The 26,290-nt window shown below is 35.2% G+C and overlaps 1 protein-coding gene across 4 annotated transcripts in view; it reads right to left on the bottom strand.

Annotated features, from left to right (window-relative positions):
• Positions 1-26,290, bottom strand: part of Sarm (sterile alpha and armadillo motif) — a 197,003-nt gene that overhangs the window by 52,711 nt on the left and 118,002 nt on the right. The window lies entirely within an intron of this gene.

Below are 26,290 nucleotides of genomic sequence, written 5' to 3' on the forward strand. Positions count from 1 at the left end.
TGCGGAGGTACTGAATTTACTGACCCCAATATTTGTTTTAATAATCAATTCACGCTAAATATTTTATTAATTTGATACCTACCTTTGAAAGATCTTTTAATGAAATGTACCTTTTCAGATACTGTGTTTGCTTAAAAACAATAAATGTTTTGTTTTATTAAGATAAAAAAACTCGCACGATATGTCAAAACATGTCAACTCGGAAAAAACACGCTTTTAATCTGAACAAACCGTCAAGGCGAAGAGAAATAATAATAATGCGCCTGGTAGAGTAGCCCCCATCCCCGTCATCTCCTACTCCTAGGCCTCCCAGCGCGCTGAGTCACGGCTCTTGTGATAGCAGTTCCAAGTACCGGGATTCCGGTTCGTGGAACCGGTTCCCTCGAGCATCATCAGCGACAAGCCACACACCACTGGCCAGCTCACGTGGCTATTAAGATACCAGATTACTAACCGCCACCAGAAACAGTTTGTGGTTTAGAGAGTGTTTCCTTTTCCTTAAATGGCACCTATCTTTATTAATTAATGACTCTATCCTCCGTTTTAGTACCAGGAACCATTTGCGGTAATGATTGTCTTTCTTCAAATTGAATTTTATTTTGCAGACCGTGCTTTTACTTTAAACCAGTTTTACTTTTAAACCCTCAATAGGTAATATTTCAACAGGCTCTCCCTCCGATATCTTTAACACCTTACGAGAAAAGTTGTATGGAGTAACTTGGATCCAAACTGGTTATGGTCGGTAGAGAAACATGTAGAAGACATTAAAAATCCTCAATGTGAGGGTATGGGTGACGATTACAATCCTACAAAAAATATATATTGGCAGGTAGATATACCATACCTGCTAATAATCTTACTGCTATGTTGAATTTTGCATTATTATTTAGAAGGCTTCATAATGTAGGCAAGAGTTATTCGCCGTTTTCCAGGTAAATTGTTAGTCTGCTACATTTATGAAAACAAATTTAGCACGTTTTAATCTCAATTAAGTATTATTTTATCTTTAAGTACCTCTTTAACTGTTCAGGACGTGTTGAGTCTCAGCTAACATTCGAATCAATTTTCCATATATGGCCTTTTCCAATACAACGATCGTTTTATGTTCCTGTCGATACAGGTTTTGCTGAAATAGCTGGAATAAACGGCATCTCTTCATCTTCCTTAAAAAGGTGTTCAGAGTTCAGATATATGCATGATAATAATAATCAAGTTTTCTCAGAAAGGAGAACTATTATTACAGCAAATGGTCTAAGTCTAAATGATATCTGTTTTTACTGCGACCTTTTAGACTCTACGCAATACTTATTTTGAAACAATTGAAGCAAATGAGTAAATGACCATAACGTGATGTGCGGTTTTTAGTTCACGGAATCCCCTCACTGAAGTGTGACAAGTTGTGGCCGGTAGTAACTAGTGACTAATGATACACTGGAAGCAGGAAGCTGTTGGAGTACGCAAATATTAAAAATAGGATTCTGGATTATTTTAAGAATTTTATCTGCGTGGAACTGAAATAGATTCATAATAATATTTACATCATCGTGTTATCAGTAAGTTATGTGTGTAAGTTATGCGGTTACTAGCATTGAGGTGTGTTAACATTAATTTGATTTAATATTATTTTATAGTTCTTAGAGGGTAAGTAAATGATGTTAATTAAGAATTATGTGTAATATTTGACAAGATAAAATGTAGATAAGCGAATATGCAAATGATGAACCAAACCCTGGTTCTGACGTCTTTGAGAAGGCTATCAGTATGCGATAACCTCCTTGTAAGCGCTGAAAGGTATCTGTGATTCAGATTTATCCGGGAATTCCAAATAGCGCCAATATGGACCAATTTAGTTTGCACAGCTCGAGTTATACAATTGCTCGGAACAGCTGGGTATATGAGCTCCGTCTGCACATCCTGTCAGGAGGTCTAACCCGCGTAACGAGCTTCAGGAGCGACAGATTAGTATGCAGAGTCGCTAGTTGCCAGAGAGCCTCGAGCCTTGTAGCTGTAGCTGCCATGCTACCAGTGTGACGTGTGACGGGTGACGATGACTCACTCGTGATGTATGAAGAAGCCACGAACATTGAACAACGGCCACTGGCACTCGCTGAACCCGGACCGCGTTACGTGAGCGATAAGACGTGTGACTCAGCCCCGAGATCCGAGCCCAGAGGTGAAGTGATTCACCGAACAACTCAACAAAACAAACACCGAACCACGAGGATTGTTCCACAGGTAATCAGAACTATCATGAATGGAGATTTCTTCAACGGTGTAGTGGTGTGGCCTCTACTTGTACATAAAGCGTGTGGGTTTTAAACAGTAGGCTTATCACTTATCACGCTCTACACCCAAAGGACTTATATTTTGTCGCTAGGAAAAGAAATATTTAAAAAGGTGTGATAAGATTATATTGTTCTAAAAAAGTCTGACTCTTGTTATCAATTAATCTCTAGACAAACCAAGTTATGATTAGGTACACTAAGCTCATTTACAAAGCAAATTTAAAAGAATAATGAGTTCGCACTGTACCTTCTTACACTGTAAGAATGATGGAACTTTTAATTCATAACTATGATACATTTTAATAGTTGGTATGACTCATTCGCAATACTAGTGCAATTCAATGAATTAAAACACTGAGGTTGTAAAGGCAGTGTGTCGGAGCGGCTCATTCATAAAATAAGTGTGACGCGGTGAAGCTGATTGGTGTTCGTGGAAATTGTCAAACAGTTTGAAGAAAAACAAGATGATGCATCACTGGTTTACATGTGCTGGTGATGTAAGATGTGTTATCATCATTTAATATAATTCACTCATTTACATAGACAGGTTCAAGAACATTGCGATTGTATTGTGCTCTGCGACATAATATCGTCATTTCGTCATTCGGCTATCGGTTAGACTTCTGTATTACTCAATACTAAAACCGCTATGATAGATTAATGCGTAAATTTGTAACACGTTTCTATTTTTACTTATTAAAAAAAATTGTTTCAATAAATGATTAAAGATTACTCGGAACCGATAAAACATGAATAATGAGATATTATTAGGGCCCACCAGCATTCTTATTAAGTGTCAACAATTGGTATAAAAGACAAAAGACAATTGTTTTACCCACAAATTTCAATAATAAAAATAAGATAAGTTATCTAAAATCGTCGTAAGATATGGGAAGTGTGTTTGAACCGGTTAACGACATATATAAGGTGAAACGACGAATATTAGTACAAGAAGGTTTGGTGAATTTGACGTAAAATGAAACAGTGATAACCCTCTTGGGATTTTTTTGGGGCAAAGTTGACTTTGACTGACAACTGACACTCCAAAATTTAAGAAGAGGTTTGGGAAATTGCAAGATCCATTTGCCCCCGATAAGTACCACCACGAGCAGGTTTGGTATGTATAAATATGTGTTGTTCCGTGTAGCTCCGTTTTAAAAACAAAAGTCGAGTCTGGTCTTTAAAACGGTTCGGGAAAGTGGTGGGTGCCCTCGACTAACCCAATAGAAATATGCATCCCACCTAGATCCATATTCTCCCAGAACCTTCAAATTTGACTCAAATGGGACGAAGGATTATTAAAGGTGACACAAGTAATATGTAAGGGTAGTGGCAGGAGTGGGTAGTTCCAATATCATCGGCCAATAACATTGTCAGCCACAGTTCTCACAGCCAAAGAAGGTCTACGTCTAAACCTGGATGCCAGAAAGCTCACCAATAAGATATATGTTAACATTATTTTTTTTCTATGGGGCTTTCAAATTTGTCGTCCTTGAACATTGGAAACCGCCCCTGCCCGAAACATCCGGGCTGTACAATTTAACCCCATCTGGCGAGATGTCTGGCGTCCACGTCACAGCCGATGACATAATACCGGTCCAGTCCGCAGTCGCCAATATCGGCAGTATCGGACGCCGATAGGCGGTTATCGGTGATTAGCGCCGGGCGTGGGCGGCTGACGTTACCGATTTATTCTCCGAGAACAATAATTCTGTCTGACACACTGTTGCGCAATATTTAAAACTCGTGTGGAGCTTTTTGTCTGCACGTTTTTTTGGGTCAAATTTATTAAATTTAAACGATATTTTTTCTGTGATTGATTTGCTGATACCATTGATGACTTGGCCGTAACGTGTTTTACAAGCAACTGTGATGTGACACAGTTGTCAGAACTTCAGAAAAGTGTTATCGACTCGAGACAGTTGGATATAACAGACAAATTACATTAAATTTGTCTGTTATATTTCATTGACAGGTAAAAACGGAAATTAGTGATGGAACCAGGTTAGGTTAGAACAGTTTAGGTTGACACAGGAGTAACGTAGGAGACCAATCATTGTTCTCATCCGTACCAGACTTGGATTAAAATAATTGATTATTATACACATCGGCTTATTTCCAACACGCCAAATAATTCAATGTGTACTAGTACTTAAATCAACAATTACTGCTTATTATATTTTTTCACCTGTAAACAACCAACTTTATTTTTGTAGGAAGGGCTTTGTTAGTGCTAAATTTCCCACTAGATGGCGTCGAGACATATTATATCTACATTTTTTGATGAAATATTTTGACTTTGAATGATAACTAGTGTTTATAAGACGGGGTTTTATGTATAGCACAAAGGATAACAAATTATTATAACCAATAATTAGTCATTTTTACTCGGGAGATATTTTCAATTTGTATTGATATTTCAGAATCATATTCATAATCCCGAATAATTACCATAATTAACTTTAAAATTTGCTGTTATCAGTGTTAGAAATTTTGTGATACAATCGCAATTATACAATATAATGTTGGCGCCTGGCTACCAGATAGCGTAGCTCGATGGAGATTTTTCTTTCTTGTGATTTTATCAACTTGTTGGAATTTTTACGATCCTATTATGTGTTATTTTGTAACTCGTGCGTACGATATATTCAGAATTTTGGGAAGGAATTCTGGAACAATGGATATAAAGGAAGAAGTATAATAAATATAAGTGGTTCTTCCGCAAGCTCGGCAAGAATTTATGGGCTGGAAGAAGTGAAACCGGAAAGTAGAATGAGGTATTTGGTTGGAAGAAAAGGGACTCGTGCCTCAGAACTCAAGCGATAAGCAATCGTGACAAAAACAATGGCTGTAAAACCTACGTTCAAGATTAGTTAACTGTTGGTATGTGTGGTTGTAACAGTTCATTCAGTTCTTATGTAATTTCAAATGATCTTTGTAAACAAAGCACTATTTTAAGCAAGTAGAAAGAAATTGTGGGATGGTTCTGTAATTGAGAACTCCGCTGTTACCTATTTCTGTCGCACGCTGGTGTGTTTTTATCCATCCTTACCTACAAATTCTAGAAAGAATAAGCTGTGCCAATTTCAGGACCCAGCAGATCATAGTTCAGTGTATATCCTGCTAAGTGTAAAAAAATCTGTTTTAAATACATAAGAAATTTGCTTTTTCTTTTATTATCACTAAAATACTACTAACGTTTCGTAATTTGTTTCTATGTTGGCACAAATCGTGATATTTAGATGGCTCACTAGGCAAAAGGAGAAAATCTCGGACGAACGCGTTAAATTTATAATTATACACATTCAAGTTGTTTCCATGATATTACATTTACAAAAATACGTAAATAAATAATATTTGGAAAGGCCAAATTATTATTAGAGTGAACTCGTCTGATTAATGGACAAAACAGCCCCCGGCCGACCCTGAATCCCAGGAAACGAGAAGTAATACGTTTTTGTTTCTAATTACAATTTCGAGTAATGTTATTTCCTTAATGAACATGTCATGTTCTGTCATTGTTATCCAAGGAAGAATCATGCTTTGATTTGTAGTTGTAATTGAATACGGTATTGGTAATTAAAAAATGTCTAACGTGGAGGGGAGAGCCATCATAGATAAATGATTTATGCTCTTTAAATCTATATAAATTATGACAACTGAGTGATGACGACAAAATTATTCAAACTCCGTGACATTTATTAACGTCATTTGAGGGTATTTTTAAACTATTTGGTGAGAAAATTAGATTAAATGAACCTTAAATGCTCTAAATATCCGTAGGGGTGGGTTTGCTGCTTCTCAAGCCTACTATTCTTTTACAACCTGAGGGACCTGGGGTAAAAAAATTCCTCACGGCTTACATCATCTTTGGAGATGCTGTGTGGAGGGTCTTAATAAGGAAAGGAAGGGGTGGAAGTTCTGAGAAGAAAAAATGCATGAGGGGTAGGTATGAAAAAGCGATGGGTCGAGAGAGTCCGGCTGGAGAGGTCGAAAAGCCTCCCTCAACCAGTCTCTTTCGATTCGGCCCGCAATAGGTGGACAAACGCATCCACCGTCAAGACCTAGACAAACCTCACCTCATGAACCCGGGCATCCCTGCTAAGTCACCAAACGTAACGTATGTTGATGATTCATTTTGATGCTTAAATGCTTTTCATATGAGTATGCTTTGTCTAGTTCACAATATTTTATTTACTCTGCAAGTCTACTCATATGTAAAGCATTTAAGCATTAAAATGAATCATCAACATTAAAAAGTGTTTTTTTCAAATTTGAATATTTAAAAAAAAAATCGTTGCGCCACAATATGTCAAAAAAATAAATAGAAGTATATCTGTGTGTAAGGATATAATGGCCAACCTTATGATTCCAGATATAACCACATTTTTAACGTCAGTGCCATACAATTTTTTCTTAAAAAAATGATAACTCCTTCATTTAATATGATTTAAGATTTTCACGGCCGAAAGTATTTTTGTTATTTGTTTTTGGGGTGTTATGCCGTGTTGCGCTAACTCCTTCTTTAGCCAACGTTTCGGACAGCATTGCAGTGTCCATCATCAGGGCAGATTTGTTATTTGAGGTTGTGTTAAAATGTGAGCTTCTCGCCTCGCACATTGTGGATCCTCTCCCTTAATAGTGCAGCCTCCGCTCTTTGGAATACTCTATCTGCTTTCCGGGATGTGATGTGTCTTTTTATTTGGATGTGTACTGGTACAATCGATTCTTCTTTACACCTCTTGAGAAAAGCAAGGCTGCCCAATAAATGGTTCCTTCTCTTTCTCAGATTCTCCAATCGTCGTACCAGTGTGTAAACTTCCTCCCCATAGAGGTTCGTCAAATATGATTTAAGATTTTCACGGCCAAAAGTATTTTTGTTATTTGTTTTTGGGGTGTTATGCCGTGTTGCGCTAACTCCTTCTTTAGCCAACGTTTCGGACAGCATTGCAGTGTCCATCATCAATTTTATTATTTTTTACATTATTTCGGCCAAATATTAGTACAATTTTACACACTTTTTACACCGTCTCTAATCGTACCTCCTATAGCAAGATTAAACACATTAACACGTAGGTGTATGCAAAGATATTTTATAATTAATGGATATTTTTTATTCCTTGTGCAATATTTCTAGTGAAACGGACGTCACGATAGCATGGCTTGTATTATAGTGGGACCAACATTATAATGCAATTAAAGACTCAACTAATAAATATGTGCACAACTGGTTTTGGTAAAACAACTCATCTAATAATAACAATCGGAATGTTGAATGACTTTTTATAAATGGTGGATCGTAGAGAGAACAACAAGATGAATCATCGGGAGATGAACACAAAATATTTGAAAAAGCCGTATTCAATCGATTATCCACATATTGACACTGTTAATTCAAAATATTGTCGATTGTCAAGAATATTATTTTTCTGGTTCAATTCAATTCAATGTATAATTTGATTAAAAATGACAAATACATTTAAGTATTTATGAATGATTTGTTGAGAAACCATTGCAATTAATTATTATTTTTTGACGTGGAAAGCTGAAAATACAAAATTATTGCAATTATTGTGAAAAAACGTGTAGCGTTTTTGTTGGCAAGTGGAAATTACAACAGCTTCGTTTTAGACTTAGCTAACCCATAAAATTTGCAAAGGGGTTAAAAATATAGGTTTTTATATTTAAATTTTTATTTATTAATCTTAAGGATATAGATGACATATAAAATACACAAAGTTTTTTTTTGTTGCTTATTTCATATAATGATGGTAGTGATTACACCTTTTTTGGCAAATGCTCGTGTTAAAAAAGGTGAGACAAAGGAAAAAATGTTTTTAAATAAATTTAGAAAATTTTCAGAAACTTCAGAAATTTTTTTGCTCTTTTGAACAAAAGAAAATGTAACAGTTAGTTACGAAAATAATGTACTTATAAAGAAGAGAAAATTAAAAATATGAATATAATATCTGAGATATATATGAGGTTATCACATATGTAAGTGTTTATACATACAATTTTAAAATAACTTTTCAGAAAGAGCTCTCGCTTTTTTTTCTCTCTTGAACAAAAAAGAAAATATGATGTGCGAATTAAGTAGAAAACTGTTCCAATTGGACTGGTAAGCAAGTTAATGTAACAAAGGAAGCAAGAAGTCTTTGTATCTGATCCGATTAAGTGACTCAAATTATTTGAAATGTCGCAAGAGTGGTCCTGTATGAATATCCAATGAACCTCAACGCCTCCACCACTTCTTCAAGACAATTTTTCGACTAATACGTTTCGGGTATATAATTTTATGAGCAATGTTTGCTAGTCCAAACCTGTCCGTCCAAAAGTCGTTCAGTTAGGTATTATAATACCGATTTAGAAGTGTGTGTTTTCCGCGTATGTGTTTACTCTTGTCGCTGTAAAATGCATAATATAGCGACACTAATTTGTGTGCTGGAATAACCGGAGAAATGTGTAAACTTGCACTTCACACTAATATTCTTTCATAATGTTTAGATAACAAAAGTAACTCTTCTGCATGGGTTCTGCATAAATTAAATAGAAAATTTTAATTCATGACTGTTCCACTGAATTATTGTGTATATCGCATGTTTATAAAAACCCGTATGGGAGTATAATGTAGATTTAAATCGATATTTTTTATTGAAATGGAAACATCGATAAGACGAAAAATTCGCGAGAAGAAAAGCAGTTAAGTAATTATTGTTGACTACGGAATACATGGTAGTATGTTTAAAGAGTGACTATGTTTAAAATTCAATTCCTGGGAAATTTAATAAACTGAAACAGAAAAAAACGAAAAAATTTAGATGACGATTGACGAACTTAGATTTGATCAATAAAAATAAATAGCAATTGTCATTGATAATTGCTATTATCAAAGATGCCTGCCTATTGTCCACTCAATAAGATTTGATAGCACACGCTTATAATTTATTCAGTTAGGTGTATTACCCGTCTAACATTTTGTTTACAAGTAAGGAGGTAGTATAATGTATGTTTTGTCTTTCACCGGACAAAGCGTCTTATTTGGCTTCGGTCTGTGTGCGGCCCTGTCCAGACGTGACATGTATCGAGGTCAATCACAGCTGAGAGTTAATGACCGTTGGAGTTGTGTTGCAAACTCTCAAACTATCTCTCAATACACTTCTAGAGAAATAGTTAATTTGGCGCTCGATGATCTATTGGACACCAGTGTCTCTTTTATAGTGAACCAGTTTCATGCGTGGAGCGTCAAGCAGTCTGATCCGGAAAGAGGTTATTCAGATAATTTATTTTAATAATGTATTACGAATTTCTATAACAGCTTTTACTATCTACTATTTCTATTCTACTTTATGAAATATTATTTTTGTAAACATAAAATTCAGAGTAATTCAAGAAATTGTACTGGGTCAAAGACTGATCCTTGAGGAACCCCTTCTTATCAAAACACCGAATTTCCAAAAAAATAAACTTTCCTACCAAATATTTAAATTGTGTTATTTAGGAAAATTGTACAAAAAATATGATGCAATAAATACTAAATAATCTTAAAATATAGCTTCACCCCACTCATGTGAACGCATTCGCACCTATCAAAGCAGGGTGAAGAAATGTAGATACTTTGAAAATGAGCAGAACGCTTCCAAGAACTTATTTTCTTAAGCCAAAATATACTACTTGGATATTGTGTTTATTTATGAAGAATCAACTCCGACCAACCATCTAATTCGTCCTTTTCTCGGCTTCCCCAGAGTTTTACGATGTTGCATTAATTTTAACGCGGTGTTTATTTTGCCATCTTCATTCTGTTACGCCGTCGGATCGTTTTGGTTGTTAGGCATCGCCGGTGTCTCTGTGATGTGAACTGCACAATATGGCCGCGTGCCAGGTACTTTAATAATTTAAATATGCGCAATTCTCATGTATTCTGCACTAAAGTCACATCACTTCAGAGTTACGACCCCCTTCATGGCTGTAAATTATTATCGGAGTTAATCAAATGATCCACCGCTGTTTGAACGTGCCGGCTTAAAACAGGTCAGTGCTAAACTATTGAAAAGGTTTATTTAGTGGGCGGTCTACAAATCTATAGTAACCACTAACAAGAATAATATTATGTTTTGACAGATTGGTCCATTGTTATTTAGAGCAATTAGTTTTCTATGAACGCTTTACTTTTTTCGCCTACAGGCTAGCCAAAAACATGTTAAATCAAAAAACAAACATATTATTACCTACTATAGGAGAAATTATGTTAGTTTCTAGAAATAATGTTGATTTATGAGTTTTAAATAAACGCTCTTGATTTAATTCCTGTTGGAATATTGCTATATCGCGTTTAAGTGAATAATCACAAGGATACCCAACTGCACAAACGTATTAAACAATGTTTCATTTAAAGGCATGTTAGTAATTTTTCAAACAATTGTTTTTAGAGGTTTTATGTTTGTATTGTAAGGACTTGCATTGTGTTCGTGTTCATTGTGCGATGAAAATCTTCACAAATTCAATTATTTTGCACGTTTTTAAATTTTATTTTATTTATTTCTACAACTTTTAAGGCATATAATGATTTAAAAGCGTTGTTCGGCCGTCTGAAAAAATCTAAATTATTGAAATACGTATGGTAGCCCTGAGAACCTTTTCCATACATGGAAGACAAAGGACCAAGAGTTCCTTCACCCTGACAGCGTTGCAGCAGTGGCCAGGCGCTTGAATCGTCTAAACTTCAAACCTTGTTTACTAACACTCCGTACATTCCAAAACACCAAGAATGCCTTCAAATCTGACGCTTCAAATTAATTTTATTCAGTTCCTGAGATATTTTCTTGTAAACTTTCGCCTTTTCACTCTCCTCTGTGTGTGTGTTTTTTTTAAATTTTCCCACAAATCTTTCGCGAGTTTGCCTGTTTTATATATACTAGTATATTTGAGTCAGTTGGAGTACGGTATAATCACTAGGCCTAATTGGAATATTATTACCGAATATCAATTACCACAACAAGTGTTGTTAATTATTTCTGCATGATGATTTCGCAGAATCGCAACAGAGTTGATTGAAGATGCGGTGCTTTTATGCACAGAGTTAAAGTGCAATTTATAATAATTAGGTCAAATTGCATAATAGTGGTCAAGTTCCACGAACACAATTTTTTTTCAATTAACTCTAGACTATTGCATATTTCATTATGCCGTCGGGCGTCAATGAGATATGCACCGTGACACGCACACAATGCTTTCAATTCGACTTATGATGTAAATTAATTATTTAATGTGGTGGCTACACAACAGCCCCGACTATCCGGAGCCAGTGGTACAAGATCACTCCCAATACTAGAAATGTTATATATTATTAATTATAATGAATATGAAAGAGAGAGCGGTGAAAGGTTAAATATAATGTATTAATTGCAACCGTTGAACTCAATTATAAATCTTTGTTGAACAAAGCTTTTTCTCAGAACTGAAAACATAAAAAAGTTATCTGATTTTGCTGATGATGCCAAGGTGACATTAAACAGTCTAACAAAAAACATAAAAAATGTTAGCACGTGATTAATTAAGTAAATCTAAGAGTTAGGCAATAATGAAGTACCTATGATTACAATTAATGACACGGGGGAAAACTGCATTAAGGACAGCAAATTCAATAAGATCCGCTGATAAAAACCCAATTCAAAAGATCTACGAAAAACGAAAACATTGTCTGACACTAAAAGAGTTAATTGACTTAGTAAATATTAATTCAAACCAATTATGCTATTGACACATTTTGTATAATACCGGCAATATTAATGTACTTGGGATATCTTTATACGGCGGTGCTTTTGATGATTTGACTCTCGAAGATTAGGTGCACTTACCTAGAGTCGTAGGAATATGTACTCGCGATTGGCATTTAGGGTTGCGACAGCCAACTTGAGAGGCTGATTCGTTTGCAATATGCGATGTTATAATGTAGTCAAGTCATCCAAATTAAACCATTCCCTTTTCAGTATATTAAAAAAAAACGTGCCAATATTTAATGACATTCTACTAACACTAAATTAGAATGTAAATCTGTATAATCTTTGGATTTAAGAATTTATGGTAGGGCCTAAAACAGATCCTTGTAGAAAGCGTATTTTGAAAACATCAAATTCACTAAAAATCAAATATGATGCACCCTTATGGAATGTTCAATATATGAAGCAAAAGTTTAATATTTAAGAATTTTTACTCCAATAGTTGTCAAGAGGATGTGATTAGATGCTTTAGCCACATGAGCTCACCCCTGATAGGTGTTATAATATGTATACAGCATTATCCAACAATAGATCATTAATCACGACTGTTTACATAAAGCATCGTCTCCTGAATGTTAAATCGTCATTAGGGTCAAGCGAAACGGCTCTACCCAACACGAGTAGAAGAGATATGAAGAATGCAGAAGTTGGTGGCGGACATTGTTGATTTTAATAGGATAATAATCATCATGATTCCTACCAACTAGAACAATACATTACTTCCTAAAAGAGCATTAAAATGTTTTTTCCAAGACGGGATTGTCCATTTAATACCATAAAATCGCCATAAGCTGAGAAAAACTTGAACAGAACATTTAAGGAAGTTAAAATCCACGACAGTAATATATCAATTAGTTTATTTTTTCATACGCAGAAATTAACCACAGCAATAAAACTACATAGTAGTTTCAAACCCTACAAGACGGCGCAAATATTTATAGTGTCGTAAAATGTGACAAATTAGGTGTTGTCCCTTATCGGTTTACGGTTGGTTCTTGTATTCACCCGGTCACGATCCTATTGTACAATACGGCGCATTTTGAATTCCTGATTAACGCGACTATTCCGAGAAAATGACAATAAATTTTACCGCCGATTTGAATCGCGGCCACAATCTAGCGGAATGCTAATGGAGACGCAAAGGGCCTCTGCGGTCGTATTAGGGTCAAGAGGAATCTGCACCTTCAAGGACAGAAACGTATTCTCTAAGAGGATCTACTTGGACATGGTTTTTCTTCTGACGAGCACTTTTCCGAAGAAATAATGTAACAGACGCCAAGTTTCTGTTCGCACGTTTCCGACATCCTTGTTTTGTGCTCAGCGCGCGGCACAGACACGTAATGTTTTAGATTCAATGAAGTATTTTCTCTTTGGAACCTCAACCACTAAAACAACGTGAAAAAAATACAATTTCAGCAATACAAGTACTCTAGTCTCTTTTGGTATGTAATATTTTTGATTCTAACAAAGGATTTTACCTTGCTAAAGGTAAATGATTTCGAAATAACTATTCAACGTAGATTGAAATATAAACGCATTGGTATGTGTGAGAGTAGAAATCATATAGATTATTTATCACATCTTACTCAATATCAAATTAAATTCCACGTACACTTTTATTCACGTCCGAGGCGATTTGAATAATTGTACATTATTTAACCTACGCAATGTAAAGCTATATGTGTAACATGATCGATGATGGCTCATAAATATGCAAATCTACAACTAGAAATGTAAAAAGGGAGGGATAATATTCCCAAAAGCGAGGTTATTTTGGCTGTTGCATGAGTAATTACATACTCGTACATGAAATACTTAGTATCTACCTACCTGCGGAGCTATTGTATATGAATGAGTTCAGTCTAGACTTCTAGACTCTAGACTGTATACGTCCACTCCAGGGTTTGCAGTAGTTCTTTTGGAGAAAGTAAAAATCAATGTCTACAGGAAAACCACGACATATCGTCTGGCTGCTAAAATGGCCACGTTTTGAGGGAGGAATACAACATACGGTCACGCGACTATCGCTGGGAGCAATGACAGAACTGCTGGCGGTGGCAGTGTAATTTTAGCAGCACTCTTTGTTTCAGACACATGTCTCAGTCACTTCCTTCAGGCCGGGGTAAAGAAGGAGCCGAACCAGGGGTGTATATGACAGAAGAAAAGCATTCGTAAAAACCACCCAACAATTATAAAAATATAAAGTTTAAAACGCTCTAGTAACAGAGATTGTCCATGATATGCAACAATCTGGAACTTGTATTGTCTGTCTTAAATAATCAATTTATAAAACTTACAACACAATTATTGTTAAAAGAGTGTTTTCTGCGAAATAACGGATTCAAAATAACACATGAAGAAAGAATGCATTAACAATAAGACGTACGATTTCTAGCATTCACTTTCGTTCTGCTTTGATGTCTAGACATAATATAGCGTGTTGAGCACTACTTTTACGTTGCAAGTAAGATTAATGTAGACATGAGTTGAGTAGATTCATTGTGAGCTAGTCAGAGGTGCATTTCACAAATTTCTTTTGTTTACTGAGTCTATCAACTCTAAGGTTCACACTAAGCAAAACTCGTGTGTATATACATATTATATGTCGACGTTCTGTAAAGGGAATACCTGTATATCTTCACTGAGTCTAACGCGAGTTATTTGTAATAGACTGGAATTGAAATTTATTGAATACAGTCTTTTGTGTACTAAAATGTAGATAAAATATGTGGAAAAGGTGGAATCCATCAAAAGTATTACTAACATTCTAATTTATACTTTATTTGTCCCTCAACAGCCCTGCGCCCTACGCTATTATGATTTGATGAGGAAACTGAGGGCTCGGCGTATTATTACAGTGAAGAGTGTAGTCTCAGTTAAACCATAAAGCTCCTCTTTATTTATACAGCGTGCTACCAATTACATGTGAGTTAGCCAATCACCGGCCGCGCAAGCTCGCTAGCCGGAAGTCAAATAAACGGAATTAAAAAAAGAAAGATATAGTGTTCGCATCAGCGCAGACGTAAAAAAAACCGCGCACAAATAAACAGAATGCAATGAATATCGCCGCGGAGAAATGGCAAAGAGAAGTAAATAATGTCTTGTCACTTTATTTCCTAAAGATCTTTATCCTTAAGTTTTAGACAGACGAAAAAAATGGTACTTCTTCGAATACAAGTCGTTGGGTTTTGAATTTTTAAGTTTTTGGTTCAACGCACAACAGATTACATTTCTGTACACACGGAGAAAAGTGAGTATTGCTCATTTTTTAAGAATCTCTTCAAATTATTCATAATTCTCTTAAAAACGGAATAACAGGCCTTAATGAATGAATTAATAGTTTTCCTGATAAAATTTTAGTAAATGACGAATATACACGATCTCGGACCATGTGTTCATGAAAAACCTAGAATTTTCGCATTTCGTCATTTTTTAAATAACTTATTCAGTTAAAGTTACAAGGAGGAAATCCATAATTGGTTTTATTTTACTATATAATACTTATGTACAAACTGATTAAATGCAAACTGTCGATTTCCCGAAAATGAATAAAATTATATATTGTGCATCTACACGTATCCGTATGTGTTAGGAATTTACTAAATTTTTATCAGGAAACGGCATGCAATCCCGTTTTTAACCGGATTAGCAATAATTTGAAGAGATTCACAATACTCTTTTTTCTCCGTGCATAAACCTATGCAGTGTACAATATATATTAGAATGTTAAAGGTAACAACTGGAATTTTTCATCAGTAAATTGGTGGAGGCGCGAAAAGGGTCATAAAATATCAAGTTGTGTGTAATAAAAAAAGCAGCTTCCTTTGTAACGTGTTATTGCCATAAATTGAGTATCCCATTAAGGAATGCCTACATCCTACATCCTACATCCAAAAGCACAGGAAGAAACATTTATCCACTTTGGGATGGGAGGGATTATTTGAAATTATATTTAAAATGAAAATATTCAACGACGTTCAACGTTCGTGTAGTAAAGCCAGCCTTGAGTCTGGTTTAAGACCGCATTAGCCATACAAATGCCGCGGTAATAAGTAAAGTTTGCACTGTTCTGATATTACGAGCCGCGTAATATTTACACCACGCTTTTTAATAAGGATTTCACGCTATATTACTAAAGGAATGGGTTATTGGGTATATTTAAGGGAAATAAGGTAAGGAAGAGTGAAGGGAGGCAATCAGAATAAGAACCAAGGTTGGCAACTTCAAAATCATAACACAAAACAGTTTCACTTGGCGCTAACACTTTTTATGATCGTTGTGTTTATTATTTTTTACCACACGAATAACATGTTTAATTATTACTTTGATTTTGAAAATTTATTAAGAAAATCAGATGATTTATGACTATGGTCTTCAGCGTCTATTCATAAGAGACCTGTTATTTTGCAGCCTTTTGTAGTTCTTCGCGGGAGGTCTTTGGTAACATCGAGACCTCTGAACCTCCTCTTTAATGATAGAGCTGTGACAGACTGTTATAAAATATAATAAGCATTTTATTACAAAAAATTAACGACTGTCGCGTCTGTTTCGTTTATATTTGAATACCTTAGATGTTTGTGGAAAATTCATAAAGCCCTAGTCTCTACCCAAGGTTAAATAAAGTCTTCAAAGAAAATATTGTTTACAAAATTTCATCTGTTTAAACACAAGTTTGTTTGTTTAAAGGAAGTGATGAAAAAAATGACCTGGGTTATCTGGATGAAAAGGTTTCATGTTCAAGACAAAGTAAGACGTAAAATTAAAAGACTAAAATGATAACAAAATCGTTACGAACAGTAAATTTTATTATAGCGATCGTAAATAGCGTAACAAATAAATATATTTTTACTCCAGTCTGGACGCCAACGTTGCAAACGTGAATTTAGAATAATTTATCGCAGTCGTAAAATTAAGCGGATATTAGAGCCTTCGTATAATCCAAAATGCAACCTTCCCACGGACAATAATTCCACTGCTAAATGTCTGAAGATTTACAGAATTACTTCCTTGTGAATCGAGAGTTTAGAGAGAATGAACGTACTTCAAGGTGAAGTCAGGTAAAATGAGAGCTCACTGCTTATTGTTTATAGCGCTGAACTTCAAAGGCGGATAAACATTTTAAATATCAATCATTACTGAATTAACTATATTTGAAATTTGAAAAAAAAAACGCCTCGAGTTCGAAGAAAATCTTTTTTTTTGGTGTATGATTTGTAAATTTGCTGCATTTTTTATCACTTTGAGTTTTAACCGGGTGCGAAAAAATACCTCTCTAATCGTAAATGGTTTATGTATGGTGTTGACCTGCCTCGCGATTAAATTGATCATTTATTTAAGTAGATTTCGTTACTGGTTACGGTGAAGTATTTTGTGTAAGCAAAACGTTCAAATCTTTAACAAATATATGCTAGTAAAATGCGTGGTGTTTGGAGTGGTTATACGGGAATATTTTCCTGTCATTTTGGGTGTCATAAAAACACTATTACTGCGATAGGATCAATACAGACTGACCGTAATTAATACGAGTTCCCAGGTATATTGTAGCGTGTTTTCGCGTATCAGATTTCCTAAAAAAAAACAGGAACAATATGCCAAAAAATAAAGGTGTTTGTTCTCTTTTGATATCGGTTGATTGATTTTCCGGCACTCGAGGCGTGACGCAGTAATCAGGCTGTTTGTATACGGGAGGATAAAAGCTTCGTGGCTTTGTCCTGTCAATAATGTAACGAGGTGAATCAATCTCGCCTTTATCGCTTATCCTTAACATTTCCCTCAGATAAACCACGATTTGCGCACAACTTTATCAACGTGTGGGGATCCTTAATAATGATATTTTATTATACTCGTAAGGACGAATATGATACTCGTATGTGTTAGTGTAGACATATTCATTTGCTTTGTGATTATGAGTGTGAATAAAACAAAAGGAAGGTAGGCAAGGTCAAAATATTTAGTTACGATTAGCATTCCTTCTCTTCAGGTCAATACAATTTTAATAGATACAGAAATATCCTAGATTATGTGACTTGGGAATGTGTAATATATATTATTAGCCAACAGGACGACAGTAGGTATAGAATTTTATCAGCAAATCTCAATAAAACTGAAAACGAAAACAAAATTCGAGTTTTCAAAAACACGAATTGCCCGATCTATGCAAAGGTGATGCGAATTAAAGGGAAGTTATTCTTAAAATATCAGAATGATTCCACAGACACTTTCAATTAAAATTAACCATGCGTGTTTCTAAACAGTTAATTAAAACCATATTTTCTTAGCAACATAAAATTGAATCAGTCACGATTAAAAGCATGTAATATCTTTCAGAAGTGGGACAATAACCCATTAATAAGTCGTAATCTAATCACGAACCGACACTACGCTACTTGCTTGTAATGCATCGAGTCCAATAGTCTGCTAAACCAATTGAAGCAATCATCAGTCATTTAGATCTAGTGGCGTGGGGTAGCCGTCTAACATGAAGGGTTCAAGCGGAATCTGTTGTCGGCAGATTGTCCGATAGTTGGTGTGCGGTCACTTTTCTTTATTATGATTGCATTCTGACAGTTAACCCAGATACCTCAACCTAGTCTAAACCGTCTCTAGCTCGCCGTCAGATCTCCGGACCGGCCGGCGTCGGCGTCGCCTGTGTTGTGACAATCTACTTATCAGACCTACACTTCTTCCAGCAAACAATGATTGATAAAAAGCTCAGTAAAAATAACGACATAAGCAATGAAATTCAATGAACTAGGTTACGGAATTAATTCATCGTTTGATTCTTTAATTACGGTTGTCGAAGAGTGGGTTAAGTTTTTTTTACAGTTTTAGTTTTTTTATACTTCAAAGTGTAATATTGGCGAGATTTGACAATGACAGTCCGTAACAACTACAGATAATATTTAAATACATAATTCATTTACTGATAATATTTTTATTCTTGTTCGTCATCTAGCTATCACAATTATTTGCTTTTCTAAAGCACCCACGAAAAAAATCATCTAAATATTATTATAATAACAATGTTTATTTTAATTGCCTGAGCGTAGGAAATTCCTGTTTTAATTCTAGCGCTTTTTAATAATAGTAATTTGTTTATATGATCCGCGACCGGTCATTCCTGCCAAGATGGTAGCCGTGTTGGATATCAACTTTTACTTCGCACAGAACTACTAGTAGGTCTTTGTTTATACGTCTTTATTAAAGTTTAAGGCGAAATTATGTCGAACTCACGGTTTCCGTGGTCGAGCATTAAGGCTCTCGACTAGCATGCCGGAGGTCGCTGGTTCAAATCTCCGCGCTCGAAAGTAATTTTTATTTGATTAATCTGTGTTACTTCACAATTTACTCATTTAAAATAACATATTAGTAATTTTCGACACTTTCCAGAGTGGAAGATACTCTCAGTATCGCCCTGGTGTAAGACCACCATTCAGAATTGAAACGTTGCTTGAAATGGCTTTAGTGACTAGATCTGAATAGCCAGTTACTTACCCACCTTCCTCCCCCCATCTCCTACCCGTCCCCACTACCTTCAGCCTCACAACATACCCCAATTGGAGATGCCATAGTCTCACTGTCTCCAGACGTGTACGGTTTCTCATTAAAAAAGAGTGTAAAGTACGTTCGACAGAATACAAAGAAATATTTAAATATTTCGGCCAAAGTTTAGTAATGTGTTTTTTCGATGTTTTTACGCTAATTTTTAACGTGTTTCGTCTTAGATTCACAAGATGAAAGGAAACGATTTGATCAATGAAGATGTAAGCAATTTGATGCAGCTTAATTACTGTTATATAATCTGCAGAGTATAAAAATAATCAGATGCATCAGGTAGTAAGTTTTGACAAAGAAACACACAGCCCGAAGCGCTCGGTTGGATGTTCTAAACTTTAAACAAAGAGATGGGAAACCTTGAGAGTAGAATACCTGTTAATACCTGATACCTGTCAGGTCTACCGGAGTTACCTCCAAGGTTCAGTTCATACGGTAATCCGCGGTGGGTGGAAGCGATATGCGGAACAGCCACAATACTCGGTACTGGCAGTCCTTGGAACGCGCTAATGATATTGGCTGGATGTCAACGACTCGTAATTACATATTGGGTATATCAACAGGTGGGTAAAGCCGACAAGTAGGTATTACTTGTTAAATATTGTAAAAGTACACGGAGTGTTAGAATAATATAAATAAGATTTAAACATACAATTTTAATTAAGGAAAATCTCTGCTTTTATCCAACGTTTGAACTCTGAGTAGACGCAATGATATTGATATTAAAGCAAAACAAACTCTAAGCAGAATTCTTGCCTGAACAGACTATGCAATAATTACAATAGCGTATTATCCAAGGTTGATATTTTCATTTGCGAACTTACCAAATACAAGAGGTCCATAAAAGAATATTTCTCTGATGGTTTGTGAATGATGTTTATGTCTTTATTGTTTATATCTCTATTATGATTTGATTTATATCTACAACCTCTCTCCATGGCTATAAATGTATAGTTTTGTAAATAGTTCGTTTCATATTATCTTTTATTTTGTATAATATTTTAAATCATATTCCTTTCTCAAAAATTTAATTAACTTATTCCATATTATGCTGTCTCAGTTTAAATGTTAAATTAAAAGATTAAAAGATTAAATGTAAACTGTCGATTTCCCAAAAATGAATGAATAAACAAATATGAGTTCATCCATAGTGGCGCTAGATTACTTTATCAGTTTACCCATAGATGACGTTAGCTGTCGAGTATTGTAGAGACCAAAGGGATAAGAAATTAGGCGGGAGTTTCAAAGTCGGGGTCTATATTATTCCAAATATAAAAGTGTATTGTTTAAGCCGGAGTTTTATTTACTAAGAGAGTTTGTGGAAACCCCCGTAGATACAACAGATAGGTACTACATCAAAAATCCTAAATCGACTGAGCAACTAAGGTAAAGAGGACTTGAGGAAATAAAATGACATTGTTAAAATATAAAAAATGGGCAAATTAAACTAAGCATTTTCGACATACAATGAAAAAGAAATTGATGATTGAACACTTGAGCCACAATGAAGAATGTTTGAGAGAGGTTTAACTAAACCTAACTTATGTATGCCTATAGTGTAAGGTGTCAATGATGTTGTCCAGCCTGAATATGAATTTTAATATTGAAGAAAAATGTGTGACTGGAAAAACCAATACGAAAGGTAAAAGAATCGGGAAGTGCAATAGAAATCTTTCAGGCCACAGCACAATAGTCCACTAACGTATTTTCTCAATCTGATGTAGTGATTTTCTCGTGTTTTATACAGGCAAAACGTCGCATAATATTAATATCCCTGTCAAAGAGCACCTAATGCCACGTATACATACGCGAGCCGAACTGCCGAACTGAAAGGAACAACAAGCGCGGATCGCCGCTTACAGTTGCTTCGTTCCTTTCCCGTAATTCGTGGCTCGGTTCGCAAATGTATACGTACCAATAGATGTCTAAATAATAATGGCCAACCATCCCATTGGAACAGACCAGATATTTAATAAAAATACAGGGGTAAGTTGACTACGTAAAAACGGAATAATGATCAGACTGGATAACTTGAAGCCACTAAAGTTACGTAAACGAAAAACATTAATAGCAAAGTCATCAACAACCAAATCAACCCAAATAAAATTTCGATACTTAGGTTGTTCCCTATTGACAAAGAGCACTCTCTTATCAATTTTACACCTACTCCTACTTCCTCCTCCACTGAAGCTCAGTCCAGTCTTTTGCAACCCTTTATGAAAGCTAAATATAATTTTAACACACGTTACTTGCCGATTTTAGTAATTTTAGTATTGTAAGTTTTTAGATTCTCACGGCCAAAAGCATTTTTGTTGTTTGTTTTTGGGGTGTTATGCCGTGTTGCGCTAACTCCTTCTTTAGCCGACGTTTCGGACAGCGTTGCAGTGTCCATCATCAGGGCAGATCCGGTAGATCCGAAGATGTGTCCACATCTTCGGATCTACCGGATCTGCCCTGATGATGGACACTGCAACGCTGTCCGAAACGTCGGCTAAAGAAGGAGTTAGCGCAACACGGCATAACACCCCAAAAACAAACAACAAAAATTTTAGTATTGTATTGTACTACCCTGAAGATGCGCCGGTTGTAGCGAAACCCGGTCGGCATGAAGTGTAAAATATGAAAGTGGTTTTTACTAAGTTATTGTTTTGTTAACTTATACAAAATTAATTAACTCGACAATTTATACAAAATTAATATTTAATAGCACAGCTCTAAAGAGCAGTCCATCTTGAAGTTCCTGAAGGTTGACTATAAATTATATAATTGTTTACGGTTACAACGTTAGCATCAGAGATTATTTATTAAATACCTGTTTAACAGTTACGTACAGGGTTTTCCAATAAGAGGTGTTATTTTGAATAGACCGTTATTTCGGTAGATGTTACGTTTTTTGACATTTGACAAGTAGAAACTACGTCATTGATAAAAATGGAACGATACACGCTTCAACAACGCATTGAAATTATTAAAATTCACTTGAGTAAATCAAATGCAAATCATCTTGAGTGATGAGGCCCATTTCCACCTCGGTGGCTTCGTCAACAAGCAAAATCGTCGCATCTGGGGCTCGGAAAACCCTAGAGTTATTATTGAAAAGCCTCTCTATCCTCAACTTATGACTGTTTGGTGCGGTTTGTGATCCGGCGGAGTCATTACACCTTACTTTTTCGAAAATGAGGCTGGAGCAACAGTTATGGTGAATGGATTGCGCTATCGAGAGATGATTAATGATTTTTTATGGCCGGAATTGGATGGTATTGATCTGGACAACGTTTACTTTCAACAAGACGGCGCTACATGCCACACAAGCAACGAAACCATTGATCTTTTACGATTGAATATCAAAATAACACCTCTTATTGGAAAACCTTGTATAAAGCCATCCTGCGCTTCCACCGTATAAGTCACCATTTTTATATTATTAAATAAATTGAAGTGCGAATCGATACGATCTTAATCAATGGTAGTAATCATAAAAAACCCATATATTAGAAGGCCAAGTTCCCTATCAATTGCACAATGTACTGGTAAATTAGTACCTTACGGAGAATTCTGTATTTACCCTCGACATTATGGTTTATTACGTTTTTATTTACGCTGTAATGAAATATCATGGGAGCTAATATAAATATAATAATCATCTACATGCCTACGTCAAACCAACAATGTGTTTATTGTAATTTGTCTGTGTAAATAAATTTGAATGTGAATGTATACAATGTAATATCATTATAATAATTTAGTAAAATTAAATCAAATAGTATTAACAATTTGGAAAGCAAATGGCTAAATAAGTTGCAAACCGGAAGAGCAACAGTTGTGTTGTGAAAGTAGAGTGATTCATGTGGCTTGACGCGCCAAATGTTATTATTATGCTATTTTAATTACATATAATTTAGGTATAATGTATACCTATATTATTTTTAGTAAACGTATAATTTTATTTTTTTTATTCTGGTATTGAAATCGTGTGTACAAAGCAAATACAGTTATTCGCAAAGCAGAGAACCACAACTAATATATTGCATCGCACTCTCTTTTGTATGATTTGCACGTATTTTACTGATAAAAATTCTTTTATAAGATCATCGGGTATAGGCATCGATTTGGTTGATGTGAGATTTTTTTTGCTAACTGCTCCCAACCATCTGAAGCCAGTGTATTGTGAGGCTGAAGGTAGTACGGAGGGGAAGGAGATGAAGAGGATGAAGGTGGGAAGTACCTGGCTATTCAGATCTGGTCACCAAACACGGGCAAAGCCATTTCAAGCTACATTTCAATTCTGAATGGTGGTCTTAACCAAAGTGAAACTGAAAGCATCTTCCACTCTGGAACGTTTCGCAAATATACTGATATTTTATTTTAAAGGCGTAAATTGTGAAGTAACACAGATTAATCAAATAAATAAACCCGCGACCTCCAGCTTCCTAGTCGAGATTCTTATCCCTCGACCACGGAGGCGGTCAATTGTAAAAAGGATGTTTTAAAGTTTCTATTTTCTTAAAAACCTCATCACCTCTACGCCACATTTTTAAAGATGTTTTTGTCTTTCCATGGAGGTTCGCAACAACGTCATGTTTACCTGTATCCTGCATAAACACCAGACAAAATATGTACGGTAATTTTACCCGTCCATAAGTGTTCAGAAAATAATTGTCGTTTATTACGGGGGCGCATTTCGCAACGGGAACCCTGGCGCCAGAAAAACTAGGTGTTGTACTTAACCTGGCTCTGAAAATAACAACTAGTACTCGCTTAGGTGCAACTCAAAAACAGGTTATGATAGTAATTAGGTTTACCTTCGCTTTGATGATTACGTGCTCAATTGGAAAATTACTAAATATATGATTTACTAAAGAATATCGTTTATAGGAACCAAACATCGAAATTACATTTCTTTTATGAAAGGATGTATTTCTTAAAAAAAAATTTTTTGGGTATTTTATAAACTATGTAAACTTAAGTTCCGTAACTCATGTTGATATTGGGGATATTGCTGTTAACAATAAATTGACGACAAAGGTTTTTCTGCTTCAGAAATAAACGAAGATTTTCCACCCAGTATTTCTTTGTGAAATCGAAAATTACTACATATTATTTAAGTGTGTACATAGATTCGCTATCCCTATTACTGGTTACTGCTTAAAAATAAAACAAACAAGAACTCATCGGCTTCGGAGGCCATTTAGAGACGACAATGGCTTCAAATTGACAATATGAAGAGTGGTATTCATAAAGCAACTGCCAAAATGTCACCCACGCCTCGAGAAGAGTTCCTCATTAGCATAGAGACTCAGCCTCTGTGGAGAACATTACATTACACATCACATCACATTAAAAAATCACCAAGCAAGTCCAATCTTTAAATCAGTGATCGGAAGATCAACAGAAGATACCTGCCTATGAAACATTGTACGTGGGTCGGGGAGTTTTTATTGCAAACCTATTTTGTGGTTCGTTCCTTATTTTCATAAAGAAGCACTTAACTATTTCTGAGCAAACACTCGAGTTACGTGAATAAATAATGATTTTCGATTCCGAGAACAAAAAATTGTATCAACAAATTAAGAATTCTTAATTTTCATAAAATACACTACATTGCTTGCGACTTGGATATGCCCATGAACCTGTACTGGACCAAGGCACATGATATAATATTTTAAATTTATACTGCTTCTATCAACACTAAAAAATATATTTAGTTCACAATTTTCATTGTCTTATGTCAATAAACATTTCTAGCCTAATTTTAATTGATTGCGTCTATTTTCGGCTTTCTCATCGTCCAAAAGAAAAAAACTTCCATAATCTACAATTGGTGTTAGTATTTTTTTGTAATCTACGGAGAAACGACGATATGTATTATTCAACAGGTTTATTTCATTGTCACTGTGGAGGCTTGAATTTGTTACCTGGAAATGTATGAGTCAACGCCAAACGGTTGATGAGCTATTGCATGTTTATAAATATTGTTATATTATTAGCAATATTTTAATGAAAGAGAACAAAATAATTTCTAAGCCGAATTTTTATGGTGAAATTAGAGTTTTTTATTTTGGTACAATATTTTACAATTCTTATTACAATTTGTCCGGGACCAGAGAAATCTTAGAAATTTAACAGAATTTGTCAAAACTTTCAAACGTGTCTCGAGAAATATAAAGAAAATTAATTTATTCACATGCTTTTTATATTGGTACTAAATCTTAGAAGTAACACCCTTTCAGCTTCTGAACGGCAGAGATCTCAGAAATGCGCTTTTACCATCTCCAGATGATTTATGGGGAATGTGTAAAATTAAAGTTTTGAATTATGGAGATTCGAATCATTAAATGAGTTCTTGAATATCGAGACGTATCCTTGAACATAATATTGTTGGTATAGTGTCAGCGAGCGTGATGGTCGTCATTTGCCATATATCACAAATGTTTGACAAAGTACGACAGGTGCGGTGAAAAATAGCGCGGTGTGTTTATACTAATAATAATAATTGGACAGTTTCTGTTTGATTTCATTCACTGTTATTTGCTATTCTCTACAATTAGCCCGCTATGCGAGTAGATACAATCTCCAACAACAACAAAGAAGTTCTGTTTTAATAAAAAAAATAAGACCCACGAAATTATCAACAACATAGTAATTTAGATGGCTAAAATATACAAAGTT

Source organism: Hesperophylax consimilis, chromosome 8, assembly GCF_061612785.1.
Source record: "Hesperophylax consimilis isolate HC1 chromosome 8, BYU_Hcon_1.0, whole genome shotgun sequence".
NCBI lineage: Eukaryota > Metazoa > Arthropoda > Insecta > Trichoptera > Limnephilidae > Hesperophylax > Hesperophylax consimilis.